Genomic DNA, 15,500 nt, shown 5'->3' on the forward strand with positions numbered 1-15,500 from the left:
TCTTAAAATTCAATTTTAGGACCTCTGAATTATTTTTATGTTAAAGTTGCTTGTATTCTTAGACTGGGCTCACTCTAAATATAGCTTTTTTATGTCAGCTTTCTGTGGATTTAAAATGCAATTATTGCGTTAGTTTATCAGACGGGAGGACATGTTTTCTTTCTCGTGATAAATGTAACATGAACAGACTATACCTTGTTTGCTTTTATTCTTAAAATATAAACCATTCCTGTATTTTATTGAGGTTTTCTAGGAGATAAGTAGACGCTGTATTTGCTTGTCACGAGAAACTATAATAACTGTGTCGTCAATGGCGCCGTAACAAAAGAACGCATACAAAAAAACATTAAATAAATATGAACAAATGAACACGAAAAATTTGAAAAAACTCAATAACGATAAATTTAAAAGCCTTTTGTTTATTTTGAATTCAATCGCATATTTTTAAATCGCTTACGCATAATTTCGCACAAAAAAAACTAAAGAGATCCAATCTTAATGTTAATAGAATTCGTTCCAAATATTTTTAACTTTTAAATATAAAATTATGTATTTATTTGTGTTTGACTATAGACTGTACTTAATATACTTTATTTTAGCTAATTTAATTTGCCATATGCATTTATTTAAATTGAAAAATTATCTAAAGTTTATTTAAATTGGAAAAAATATTTCTTTTTTATTCACAGTTTCTAAGGGCGCGTACGGTGAGATACTTTTTCTTTCGATAAGGGCGTGCGCTACATGCGTTTCGCACGCCCACTTCTCACTCACTCTCGTCACTTAACACGCGAGCGAGCGAAAGGGAATGTATCTCAACGTACGCGTCTGGTCTATATGCACTTGGAAGTTATGTCACACAAAACATAAGAGCAATAACATATTTGCTAAACCCAAAGGCATATAAATATAGGTTATGTATCGCTAAATGTATTTTTTTCTACCAAGTGGAACGGAAATAATAATAAAAGACATTTTAATAAAGGCACTCTATGGCACTTAATAATGAATTTTAGAACCACAATTTCTAACATAAAAGCCACATTGCTTAAATTTTAGTTTTTCTATAAAAAAATTAATGCATTTTTTATTTAACTAATATTGGCTCCTTAGACGATGGAAGAAATAGGTGAGCGAAATACTTTTTTCCATCGGCAAAGATAGCCAAAGTCGCTTAAGCCGATAAATCGAATTTTGGCAGTGTTAATTATAAATATGATACTCGACTTTATGAGAATTTAATATGTATTAAGTACAATATGTTTAATTTTGTAATGCAGATTACAATATTTATTTTCATATCAATGAAACATATTTTTAATTATTACATGTGTATGTTTCTTGAACAGCAGCATGTTATACAAGTGAACATTTTATACACAGATTTTGAAAAGGCTTTTGATAAAGTCAATCACAAATTAATTGTGGAAAAATATTTAATTAAGGTATCATAAAGCTCAACTCAAATTATTTGACCGATAGATATCAGTTCGTCAAATATGAAAACTCATTTATTAAATGATGTAATACTGCAAGTATGCAACTTGAGTCCATTGTTGTTTCTTCTGCCCATTGTTTTATTGTTCACATATGAGTAGTTGGTTCAGTTGTTATGGGACAATGTCTGTCCTCCTTTTTTTAATGTTTTCAATTATGCTTCTGGCAATCGTGACGCATTAGGTTAATCCGTTAGGTCACTGTGGTTTTAATTTTAATAAATAAATAAATATTATAATTAGTTCGTGAGTTATGCGAGCGCTTCAAGACATCACGTGTTTTAAGGAACAATATATATTTTAATAAATGTTTATTTTATTAAAATTAAATATGCTTACATAAGCTTTAGAAAATATTATATTTAGAATTCGTAAATACAAACAATTTAATATATTTAATTCAAATAGTAATTAATCAAAGTATTGAATTCGGGTGTTCTATATATAGAACATAGACCTACATAATTAATTTTGTACAGCAATATTTCAGTGTTCACGATAAATTAGTCAATAACATCAAAACAATTTATTTCAACAGAACGCATCACATTACAACCCCAAAATCACCTCTGGCGTCAAAACCCTTCAACGCCAGGACTAAATGAAACAGTATTAAAATATATTTACAATTTAATTTGTGTCCGTCTTAAATTTTATTAAGATCCAAAATTACCCAGGATTCGATTATCGGCCGCGAGAGGAGAAAATTTGCTGAAAATCGTTTCGATGTTTAATTGGAAAATTGCGCGAGAAAGTTTTCGCTCAGCCCAGAAAGTCAGGCACACCTTAACTCCAAAGTAAATTACTTCAAGTTTCAATTACGCCCACATCGACGCCTTTTCTACTCCCGATAAAAATGATTTATTATTATAATTCCATCTCTGACTTTTGATTATATACTTTCTCGTATGCATCTTGACAAAATACCAACTTCGCTTTATCTTATTTCTGTTCAAATTTTGAACAGACAACTAATTTTGAACGTCTCTTGGAGACGTAGGAAGTGCTATAATTGAAACTTCGCACGTGTCTCTTGTGTCTTATTAGTGTTTCGGATATGAAGCTACTAGACTATTAATATTACAATTCATAAAACTTATATTATATTTATCATAATTATGTAATGTTAATTTATTTATTTATAATGTATTTATCAAAGAAAATGTTGTGCTTTAATTTTTGCCCAAAAATACTTTTGTTATAAATGAATATCGAGGTAAAATAACTAAGGTTGTTTTAAAGAGGCAACTCATTATAAAGACTTAATGTTTTAATTTGTAATTTAAACTGAAACTTAAATAATGTTGATATATATAAATATAAAAAAAAATATATAATAAATCAATTAGGTCCAAAGCGTCATTATTTTATCCAAAAATAATATTGCTACAAATGAATATCGAAATATAGTAACTAAAATTATTTTTATGAACTTTGAAAACACATAATTTTAAATATGTTTTTTTTATTTAAATTCAGGTAATAATGTAGATATATGTATAACAAAAATATTGTATTATTATAATATTTATTAATTAAAAATCAAAAAAGTTTTTTTATGCTTCATATTGCCATTTATACAAAAATAATAAATAGTAGCGATCGCGTCCCTTATTCTTGTCCGTCGCCGCCAGGATGTTAGCGCTTGAGATCGCTCCTATTTCACAGAGATTTACAAACACAAATATGTTTCATCAATATGAAGAGCTAAATAAAAAATTGTGATGTGGTGCCTATCTATTTGAGGTGTGCACTATAATTGCCTATATTTTTAAAATATGTAATGATGTAATTATTATTTGTATATTGGCTATTATATGGCATCAGGAAAATCGTTATGGTCATATTTGTATGAAAATTAAGAAAAACTTTAATGTACATTGACTCGTTCAATGTCAGCTATGAAGAGCTGGTCCGATTTCGTTTGTATAATTTTAGTATTATAATGATAATATATTTGATAGTCATATACTTATTTATATTCTGTTTTTGTATTTTGGTATTTTTATTGATTATCAAAGATCGATTTTTTGTCGTATATGACGTTACCTTTTAGCGCTATAAAATTCATACATTTAACCGCATTGCTCTTTGATATAAAATCATATTTAATTTATATATATATATATATATATATATATATATATATATATATATATATATATATATATATATATATATATATATATATATATATATATATATATATATATATATATATATATATATATATATATATATATATATATATATATATATATATATATATATATATATATATATATATATATATATATATATATATATATATATATATATATATATATATATATATATATATATATATATATATATATATATATATATATATATATATATATAATTGCGAAAAATTTAATCTACTTTTTTTTATTACAAATAATTTAAAGTAATTATTAGTTTTATTCAATTTTAATATAAAAAACATCAATATTTTTATTCTTTTTACTTGATGTTGTAAAAATATATATTTCATTACAAAGTTAAAACAAATAATCTCTACTTAAATTTATACAATAGTTGGAAGCTTTCAGTAGAACTGTAAATTAAAATATGATTTGAAAAATATATGCAGCTATTTTTTGTAACATTTGAAATGAAAATGACTAAATTTAAAAAATTGAGGTAAACGAAAAAGATGTATTAAGTTTCCTAGATTTAAAAATAAAAGGGTTTTAAGATTATATTACTCAAAAATAAAATTAGCATGATTTTTTAACTTAATTTTTAAAATAATTGCAATTTTTAATAAATAAACTCACAATATGTTTTTATACATAAAATTAAAAAAGCAATAAAATGAAAAAAAATTGATCCTTACATGATTTTTTTATGATGAAATGAAAAATATTGAAATTTATTGCGTAGGTTTTTTTATAAATAATAAACAATTGCTCAGTATTTTTGTATAAAAGTTTTACACTACTATTGAAAATTGGTAAAAATAAATTTAAAAAGAAGCATAATGATTTAATTAAAAATCGTTTTACCTAAAATAAACTTAAGAAATTGAAAAATTAAGTTAACCTCAAAATTTATATTGAAAGTTATTTTAGATTAATTAAAAATTTTTTATCATGATGATTTATTTGATAGTTATGGGCTTATTTTCACTTTATTTTTGTATTTCAGTTTTTTATCGTTTCTCTGTCTTATATGACGTTATCTTTTAGCGCTCTGTATTAGCTTTGAAATTCATCCATTCTATTTTACTCCTTGGAATGTACATTTTTTTAGGCGTGCGACATATATTTTATAAATATTTAATTGTATATTTTTGTTTGTATGATGCCATTATTCCGAATTGAGAAGACCTGTCAAGTCATGATGGTTAAACATGAAAATAAATTTTAATAATTGATTTATAACCAGATCACCAAGCTATTCACAGATGATATTGCCAGAAAACTCATCTATCAACAAGATACAATTAAATTAAATTAGTGTTATTTTATATATCGTAATAAATATTTTTATAATAAATATTATTCGGCACTTCGCTAAATATTATCACTGTTATATTACACCAACTATGACAAAAAACAATGTCACAGTTAATATCATAAATAACCATTAATACTTTATCATGCTACAGTTCATTTTTATTTATGACATTGTTTAGTAAGTTTTATACAAAACACACCATTTTACAAAACATGTGGAGTAATAAATTAAACGTGCTTAAAATGATAAACGGAAGGCTCGGGAAATTTCTTTACATAAAAAACATAAAAGCAATTACAGGACGTCTATAAATCTTTGTGAAATCGATTTTGTAAATATTTATTTTGCGAAAGGGTTAAGTTTCCATAATAAAAATTGTTTCTCTCGAACGAGCACCTGTCGCATACAAATGGCGCTCGTTCGCACACGATCATGCGAATTTAATTAGCGTAGGGTAAATTTAACAATTCGTTTGATTAACGATCTGAAATCCAGAAACGCAAAGGTCCTTTACAAAGTAAACTCATGTTGAAAATACCACTCGCAAAGTGGGGATGTTGAATATTTGCCGAAAGGTCGTACGTCATAAACTTTTTAACGGTTAGAGCAAGCACGTCATGGGTTCGAAGCGAGATTGGTAAGGATTTTATAAATCCGACTTGTTTTGAACAAAGTATGAATATGAAAATTAGGGTGTAAGTAATTATTTTACAGGCGTTGTCCTGGAAATTAGTTTTGCGCGGTTTTATGAGCTTGAGACCCTTAAATAATAAAATACGACTAAGTAACATGAGATTGTGGCGGATAGTATAATACACACAATCGCTGGATTAAATTATTAGCTTATTGAGATGCTGGATGGCTCTTTAAGATAACGTCTAGAGCGCAACGGTGGAGAATTAGGGGTGTAATCGCAACTTTCTACGTAAAATTTTGACTTATAATTCCAAATTTAATAGTAATCGGTGTTCGTGTGAATTCGAATCCATAACCTATCGATTGAAAAAAAAATGACACCATCTCATAATAATAATAAAGTAAACATCTACTAGGAAAGGAAAACTATTATATAAAATAAGTTTCACGAACACAAATTTACATTTCAAAGAGAAATATAAACGTGTGTGTGTTTTTAACGTCTAGAATTGGGTCGCCCGGCTAAGCCAATAGGCTTTAGGTCATCGGATGATGTGGTACATATAAGTAAGATTTGCTCAAAGTTCGCATTAGGTTTCATTTTGATACATGAGCCACTTTTGGGATTTGAACGATGCTCAATTCGCATTCAGAGATAAATATACGTTTATACTAAGCTAAAAATATGATATAAGTAAATGTAAAAGTACGTGTGAGTATATAGAGATTTCTCATCAAATTGTGTCGTTAACCCTTTTTTTGTATACACGTTGAACTGTGGTTGTGCGTGTTTAATTTATACGTTTTTGAATTCGTGAATTTGAGGTTTAAGCTAAAGAAGTGCTTGTGCTGTGCTTGTAAACAAGCCAAGCCGATCCTATTTGTGATGTAAATTCATTCGCGGCTCTAATTTGCTCTCACGCAAACGGATTTTATTTTATTTATTCCTCTTAAATTTATGTGTACAGTGCCGATTTAGTACTTTTCGACGCCCTTGGTGAATATTGGTTTAAAGCGCTATTTTATTTCTAAAATAATTAAACGTTCATATAATAAATTTCAAGTTTTAAAAATACCTAATAGTTGAATATACAAGAACAATTGTAATATACATAATAAATGTACGTATGTATAATTACATGTACGTCTTATTTATTTATATATGTATTATAAACATTATCAACAACTACTAAGTAAGTGGTGAGACACCAGACTGAAATCAAATTCTGGAAATTAATCATATATATTTTAATAATTATAACGTGTCACTGTGCATGATTTGGCTTGGTATTATTTAATTATTTAACTAAATATTCATCCGCAAAATTAGAAAAATCTAGGAAAACTTAATTTGCAATGGTCGATTTAAATTATATTACGATAGAAATTAAAAATTACTAAGGTATATATATATGATTTAAAACAAAGTGTGTCACTTGTCTATCGTACTGATAAATTTATTATATAGATATCATACTTTTAAATAGTTGAAATTCTGTCGTATTACAGACTCAAAAATTATTTAAAAATTACTTGATAGTGGAGCTTTCCTTGTAAAAACTCATAGTTTTAACATTCAAATGTGTTTTTAATCTATTAAAATTTTAGACTTCTTTGTATTTAAAAAATCTATGTGAAAGTTTTTTAAGTAATTTGATTAAGAAATACAATACAATATATTTTTTACACTTGATTTTAATATTTTTAAAACTTAAAAATGAAAATAAAATCATAAAAAACGCTACACCTTATTTGCGTGAGCACAGTCAGTTCGAGAGCTATCTATTTCATCATTATTCATAATTTAGAGAGAGATGGTAAGTTTGAGTTTACGCCCAATGAGATGAAAAAATAATCAAATTTATTGTATAGATTTAATAATAATAATATACAATTGTTTAGTATTTTTGTATAGAGGCATAAAAAACATAATACTTAAAATACATACAACATATTGGTACTATAAATTTCGTAAAAATTTAGTACAAAAAAATATTGATAAAATGTATATATATTTTATAGATTTCCTTCAAGCGAATTTTTTAAATTAAGAACCAGTAAAAATGTTTTTGTTAATATTTAAAAAAATGTTAACTTGTATTTACATAAATTATTTTTTCGCAACGTAACATTAAAAATGTTTTTGTTGTATGCTTAAAAACTTTCCGTATTAGTACTAAATATGTTGTGAAAATCTAATTAAATTAAATCGAAAAAAATTGTTTACCAGATTTTTTCAAAGGCAAAAATATGTTTTTAAATCATTTTACTAAAAACAGTTAGCAATGTTTTTCCTATTCGTTTTAAAAACTAGATATAGTTAGCTATTTTTTCGTAATATATTAGTACAAAAAAATGGCAAAATTTAACAATGAAGATCCTTACAAAATTGATAAAAATTCTATAGATATCCTCAAAAACAAATTATTGTTTTAAGCTTTTTTATTCAAAAAACAATTAAAAACATTTTAATTACTTGCTTAAAAAACGTTTTACTTGTATTTAATGGAGTTCAGCTCTAAAAATGTTTATCAAATATTTTATTCAGTTAATTTTTCGTAACATATTAGTATTAAAAAATGTTAAAATCCAACAATAAAGATCCTGATAAAATTAATAAAAATTATTGTTTTTAAGCCATTTTTCTAAAAAAAAAACAGTATTTTTTTTACTTATTCGCTTTAAAAATGTTGAACTTGTATTTAATGCAGTATTTTTTTATATTTAAAATAGAAATATATTAAAATTGAATAATAAAGATTCTAATAAAATTGATAAAAATTCTACAGATTTCCTCAACGGCAAAGTATTGTTTTAAAAGCAATTTTCTTAAAAAGCAGTTTAAAATGTTTTCCTCGTTTAATACAAAAAAATGTGAAAATCATACAATAAAGACCTTATTAAAATTAATAATATGTTATGAAAATCTTATTAAATAAAATCGAAAAAAATATGTTTTTGAACCAATTTACTAAAAGCAGTTAGCAATGTTTTTCCATTTCGTTTTAAAAACGTCTTCTGGAAAAGATAAAAACGTTTACCATATTCGCTGGTAACTTGTATTTGATGCAGATAATTTTTTGTAACATATTAGTACGAGAAAATTTGAAAATCCACAATTAAGATCATCATAAAATTTATAAAAATTCTAAAGATTTCCTCAAAGAAAAATTTTTTTTTTAAACCAATTTAAATAAAAACAATTAAAAATGGTTTTTATTTGCTTTCAAAACGCTTAACCAATATTTAGTGGAGTATATTTTTCATAACATATACTAAAAAAATTGTGAAAATTCAAAAAAAAATTATATTGCTAAAATTATAAAGCATTGTGTAGATTTACTTCAAACCAAAATATTGCTTTTAATTTTTTTTTATTAAAAAACTAGTTGAAAATGTTTTTGTTGCTTGTTAAAAATATAAAAAATCTTAATTATAACATAAAAAAATCTGAAGATTTCCTTAGGGTTTAATTATTTTGTATTCAATTTTTTTACCTAAATACTAGATTTAAATGAATATTTAACTTGTAGTTAATAAAGTTAATTTTTCCTAAATAATAGTTGTTATAAAATTTGTATCAAAGTAAATTATTATTTTCCATACTTTTTACTAAAATTGTTTTGATTAAAAATAGCAATAAAATATAGCACTTAATACGAATCAATGGCATAAATTGTGATAATAAAAATATGTTACACCATAACGTGTAACAGCTGCGTCTAATACTCCTTTGTTTTGTGTAAAATGTTAAAAAAAAAATTAAAATGCCTTTCCAATAACAACATCAATAACGCAAATGGCATCCTATTATATTTGCACACTTATAAAATGTAAATACAACGAAAGCTACATACCATATTGTAACACATTAATCTATATTTTGGAGCGAATGCCTTGAAATTAGCCTTCGAATTGTTCTCGTAACATATTTTCAACTTGAATAAATTCAACCTTAAATTAGTATATACATTAAATAGATACTTACATCAAAGTCTTCCTTCAAACTCTGCCTCAGCCCTTTGCGCGAAACTTTTTAGCCACACCCGCGTGTGGTTCCGCCCGGCTAATTTACACGAATGATAGTCAGGAAAACTAGCCGTTAATCAAAAAAAGAAACTTAAAAATTGTTGGGAGTGAGGGGTAAAAGCGCCGCGTTCTTCGGAAGTGTCGGGAGTGTGCGCGCGCAGCTTCGTCGCGGCCGAGCGTCGCGTATCGAATGGGGGCGGAGGGTTCGGAAACTCGCTTTTATAGCCGGTCGGGATGCGCGCGCATATCACGTGCCCTGTTGCATTACGTTTGAATCTCGAACGCGGGGGCGAAACTTTCGAAGCGGCCACGTCATACAGATCACCCTCATATTGAAGCTTGACTTTTTAATATGTAATTCATAATACTTTATTCTATTTAACTTGACCAATTTTATTTAACTTTAAATATATATGTAAGCTTTCTGGACATTCTTATGAACTTCACATAACATATAGAGCATTATTCTATCTATCGAAAAATTAAAAATAAACATTATTCATAAGTAGCATATTGATATAAAAGCATTGCAGTTGGATTTTTACTAGTAGAAGAAAAAACGCATATGCCACAAATATACTTCTTTGGCTAAAAATGTATAAATTGATCGACTAACAAGTATTTTCAAATACCTTCCCTACTTAAAATTACATACGAAATCAAATTAAACATGCATAAACTTGTAGCGAGTGGTGAAAAATGTTCCTTGGTTTGTCCTACACTTGGGTCAAAAAATAGAAACTCTAACTGAATACTTCTATATTTTTTTTTTGCTATAAATCAAAATATAACGTGAATCCAATAATAAGAGATTTACATAGAAACAAAACTTGTCTATATTAAAAATAATTTCATTTGCCACACTAGAAATATACAAGCAAACGTGCCGATCATCTATTTGGGTGGATTATGACTACTTGAAATACAACTATACAAATGAATGAACATTTATCAAAAAGCTGAAAAATTGTCGTCACGTAAAATATTTTCTACTATGATAATACGAATTTCACCGAGCTAGCGCCAATTGGAGCTACGCCAAGTATCGACCATAACGCCCCTTAGAAGGCCGATAAAGCAGCCGCTTCCCACTTTTCGTCGTGCATGGTCCAACTAAGTCTGAAATCAAAGAGTCACAGACAATTTGCATACTATGTGATGCAGAAAATGCTACAAAAATAATTAATATCAATTAATTAATAAATGAAGTACCATTTATAATTATATATTTAGACAATAAAATAGTGAAAGGTAATAATAAATAAATAATGTTAACGCTATCTTAATCTGACACTACCTTTTGCCTGCTCAGAAAATTATAAGCTTTAGAATAAATATATTAATTCAGTTTGTAAAGGTCACACGTCTACGCTATGTTATTATATTAATGCATCCATGGTGTCTATAAATAAAATGAGAAGCACCAGAGCGCATTGGAGATGCTTCTGACTTTATTAAATAAATTTTATGTGACTCTTTTACACAGACGTGACTGCACACAGTATGCTTTTTATTAAAATGCATACATTTTTGCATCAGGGGATGATATGACAGATTATATTTCATTTTTTACACTGAAAAGACACATTATTCATTCATGTCGTATATTTTCATATACCAGTGGATCTTAAATATTTTGACTGACTGTATTTTAAAGTTAAATATAGTTAGTCTAATTATTATCAATGATGATTATTTATTTAAAAAATAGTTGCGTTTTTTAATTATAAATTACAAGGTTTATGTATAAATTTTGTGTTACAACCGTTTAAATATGGTCGTACAATGATTAAATATGATACTATACTTTGAGTCGTCTCAAAGATCGGGTTGAACTCTTTGAGATTCTAGTTAACTCTGGACTTCATAGCGAAATGGGTAGTCCGAAATTAAATGCAAATGATACTTGAACAAGTCATTTTGGAGGAAAATGGGAGGAGATCAACGATTATACTCTACCAAACAATCTGAATTATTTAATGCGGAATTGGAATCTTTGTTGTTATCTGTTTTTAGGTCAAATAATCTTCGACTTTATTTTTATAGCATGTATTTTTTAAGGAATATATACCAACTTTTAATTATTTGCGCCCACATTAGAATTTGCGTTAATTGCTTTTGAACAGCCGTTAAAATGCCGTTTCCATGAAAAAGTCAAATCAATTTTATAAATATAGTACAAATACATATAAATCAGTGATAGGGGTGATCTTAGTGATCCTAGTTTAAGAACAAAATGCTTTAATATTGCAATTCATAAGTTAAGATTTTCGCTCAAGAATCAAAATATCTTACAGCAAAAAATTCTAATTTAATTCAATTCTAAATATAATTAATTCACTGATCGTTTTTTTTTTACCAAAATTTTTAGAACTTTAACATAATAATGTCTAACCAATAACTTTGTACAATTTTCTAGCAATTTATAACCAAAGTATTTTTGTAATATTGTTTTTTTTATAATTTATATTCAACGCTATGTACTTTTAAAGATTATTTCTTAACAAACTTTGCTAGACAAAATAAATTGAAGGATATTTTTTTCTTATTGCTTATTTAATTTGATTATATTAAATAATACATATTTTGTAATATAAATATGTTTATTATTTTATTATTATATAACATAAAACATAATATATTTAATTAATTGCAATTTTGCTAAATAAAATTCGTGATTAAGAAATAATATTATATATAAAACTCGCTTTGTATATTAAACAAAATTGACATTTTTATTCTATTCCTGACAATCTAGATTGGCTGTTTTGCGATACGCGCTCATATATTCACACTTGATGCTCAAAACCATTTTTTATAGTTTATTCTCGTTATTTTTAATAATATTTTATAATGCAAAATTAAAACAAAATTGCGCATTATATTTTGAATCTATCTTTATATTTATACGAATCATAAATTGCAATATAATTTTATAGTTTAATTAAACTTTTAATAATTTAAAATTAAACATTTAATTATTAAAAAAACAATAAAAATAGCTTTCATAAAAAAAATTGGACAAAGCTTAAAATAACAATAACATAACTATCGTTTTTTAAAATTCAAGGATTTTTAGTATTTTAATTAGATACCTAAATCATGTGTCACAAATAACACAAATGTCATAAAGTGTCACAAAAAACACAGAACACAACAACATTCATCCAGTCAACAAGAAACTGTTTCTGCAAAAATTAAAACGACAGTTATTTAAGAATATAGAAAATAGTAAATTTTTTTTTTTAACTTTTGGTTATTTTGGACCTAACAGTCGTAAATCCAATGCGTTACAACGGGGTAAATTTATACCAACTGGGTAAGTCATAATAAATTCCCAGTCTTTCAGTCTGAGTATTTCTTACATCATTAAAAATAAATAAATTATTTTAATTTATAATCAATAAATGTGACTCTGCAGCTGTAGACAATTTTTAATATTAGCGCATTTTTAATATTATTTAAATATAAATTAAATTCTGCAATTTTTATTAGTATTTAAATATAAATAAAAAAAGTAATTTAATTTTTTTATTGTGGCAAATTGATTATCCCTTATTTGTTAATTCTACTATTGTAAAATTGTGGAAAAATAATTGTATTAAAAAAAATTTGATATATGGCAAACGATGATGTATGAAAATTTTTTTTTGCAGCTTTTGAATAATTTTATCTGTTGATAATCTAATAATTAAATAAGCAGCGGCGGTCGAATCTTTGGTTAATATAATAGTAAAAAAAAAAGCAAATACGTTCCACTTTTGTCAAAAATATATTTAATAATAAGTTTATAGAATAAAATATGAAGTACCCGAATTCAAGCCATTAATAAAGTCGAGACAAACCCTTGTCATACAGTGACTGCAACATCTAGATACCGCATCACCAGAAGACCTACGCCCCTCAGATACTGTGCTCAATTGACACAATACACTAATGATAACCATTATTTTATATAATGTAATAAGCAAAATAACATGTTTAAAATTTTAAATTACGTGTCGTTAGGCACACCACAGACACAAAGCTCTGAAAAGCCTCATTTTTTATACAAGGTTTATATAATATTTACAAACGTATAATCAAATATTTAAAACTTTTATTATTAAAAGATTTTTTTACATTATAAAACTTTCGCATCGCATGACGATAATTATAAATCACTAATTTTCTCTATTAAATAAAATAAAAATGAGCCAGTCATTTTAAATAAAAAAAAATATCTTCGATAAGCTTTAGAAATGCTTTGAAATATATATATTACAATTTATTAACATACACAAACGGCGTTTCGATGAAGAGTTGATGAAATTGAGGAAAATTTTGTCGTAAACGTGTTTGAGCCGCTTTCCACCAGATTAACATAATCGAGACACTGTTGTTATTATCAGAAGGTAAACAAATTATTACCTAAGCAGCATAATAATGGAATGAAAACCAAACTGTGACACAAAATGTATATATACTATATAAATATTAAAATTCAATTTATTGATCTATTAATTTAAATTTATTGAAATAATAATTATATATATAGTTGCATCAATTTTACCATAAAGTATTAAATAATCTAAATTAGGATTATTAATCCATAAACATTTATATTATTAAAGTATAAATATTAAAGCTCATTGCTACATGCATACTATAAAATAATAATCCGTAGAATGAAGTTTATGTTGGTAACTGAATCGATAATTATAAATAGATCGCTCGACTTTACCTGTTAATATTTAATAACTGTTCACATTATTAAAATCGAGCTTAAAGCTTTTCTTTGTTATAAAATATTTTTTATATTCGTGAATTTTTAAATTGTTAAAGTTAAAAATAAATTTTATTTTAATTAGAAATATATACTGATAAGCAAAAGTGTTATATTTTTAGACTCTTAGAACGATAACAAAATATACAATTACCTCTAGCTAAATTTTAATTAAAATAAAACAGAAAACATTATGACTTAAAAATATAAAAATAGTAGCTATTAAGACAGTAAATTAATTTATTATTAATCAAAGAAAAAACACAAAACTAACCGTAATGATTCCCAAACAGATGTAATCTCAGGAATGTGGAATTCACACGGTAATTGGAATAATTATAACCAATATAAAATTAATTCTGTTTCTTTCATTACTAACCATACTGATTAATTCATAAAACTTTCGATATGTTATTGAGTATTTAAGAAAATATTTAATACTTCAATAAATTAACTTTTAATTGTTTAGTTAAAAATAATGCCATATTATTATATCTAATAAATTTATTTTGTATGCGTTTTAGTGATTGACGATGAATATAGTAATTTAAAGACCAGTTAAAATAAGTAAACTAATTTAATTGTATATAAACAATTATATGTAAAACTATAGACAAATATCTATATAACTCTAATTATCATTTTTTAAATTATGAAATTACTAAATATAATAAGATATTAATTAAAACGTTTATGTTTATAATTTATCAATGTCGTTAAGGCATGTGAATTTTTTTTGCGAATCCAAAAATAATTATATTTGTTTATCTTTCACAATCTAAAATTAGCTTTATTATCAAACATTATGCGACCCTCGCACTTTATGGTCATATTGTTAAAGCATATCAGCTGACTATCACGTAGTTTTGAATATTTATTATATACATTCTATAATAGCTAATAATGATCAGAGGTTGGCAAACTACGTCCCGCTGCCTAATTTAATCCGGCCCACAAGTTGAATCTAAAATATTAATTTTAAATGATGAAGCGGCCAACCGTCGAGTTGATAAGTTGCGAGATATGACCGTATGTGGTGCCCCTATTGCTTCGCATCCGGCTGCGACGTTACGCAGTGCTCCATGTAACGC

At 25.8% G+C, this 15,500-nt stretch overlaps 1 protein-coding gene across 2 annotated transcripts in view; it reads right to left on the reverse strand.

Moving 5' to 3' along the window:
- LOC148235559 (xibalbin-1-like) overlaps positions 1 to 9,836 on the reverse strand; it is a 67,608-nt gene extending 57,772 nt beyond the window's left edge. Inside the window, exon 1 of one of the 2 annotated variants that reach the window (XM_088184670.1) lies at positions 9,604 to 9,836. The gene's annotated coding sequence lies outside the window, so the exon portion shown is untranslated. The remainder of the gene's footprint in view (positions 1 to 9,603) is intronic. The other variant, XM_088184668.1, reaches the window with a different exon arrangement.
- Between the last annotated feature and the right edge of the window lie 5,664 nt (positions 9,837 to 15,500).

This window comes from Plectrocnemia conspersa, unplaced genomic scaffold, assembly GCF_051122295.1.
Source record: "Plectrocnemia conspersa isolate PC_06_02 unplaced genomic scaffold, ASM5112229v1 ptg000004l, whole genome shotgun sequence".
Taxonomy (NCBI): domain Eukaryota; kingdom Metazoa; phylum Arthropoda; class Insecta; order Trichoptera; family Polycentropodidae; genus Plectrocnemia; species Plectrocnemia conspersa.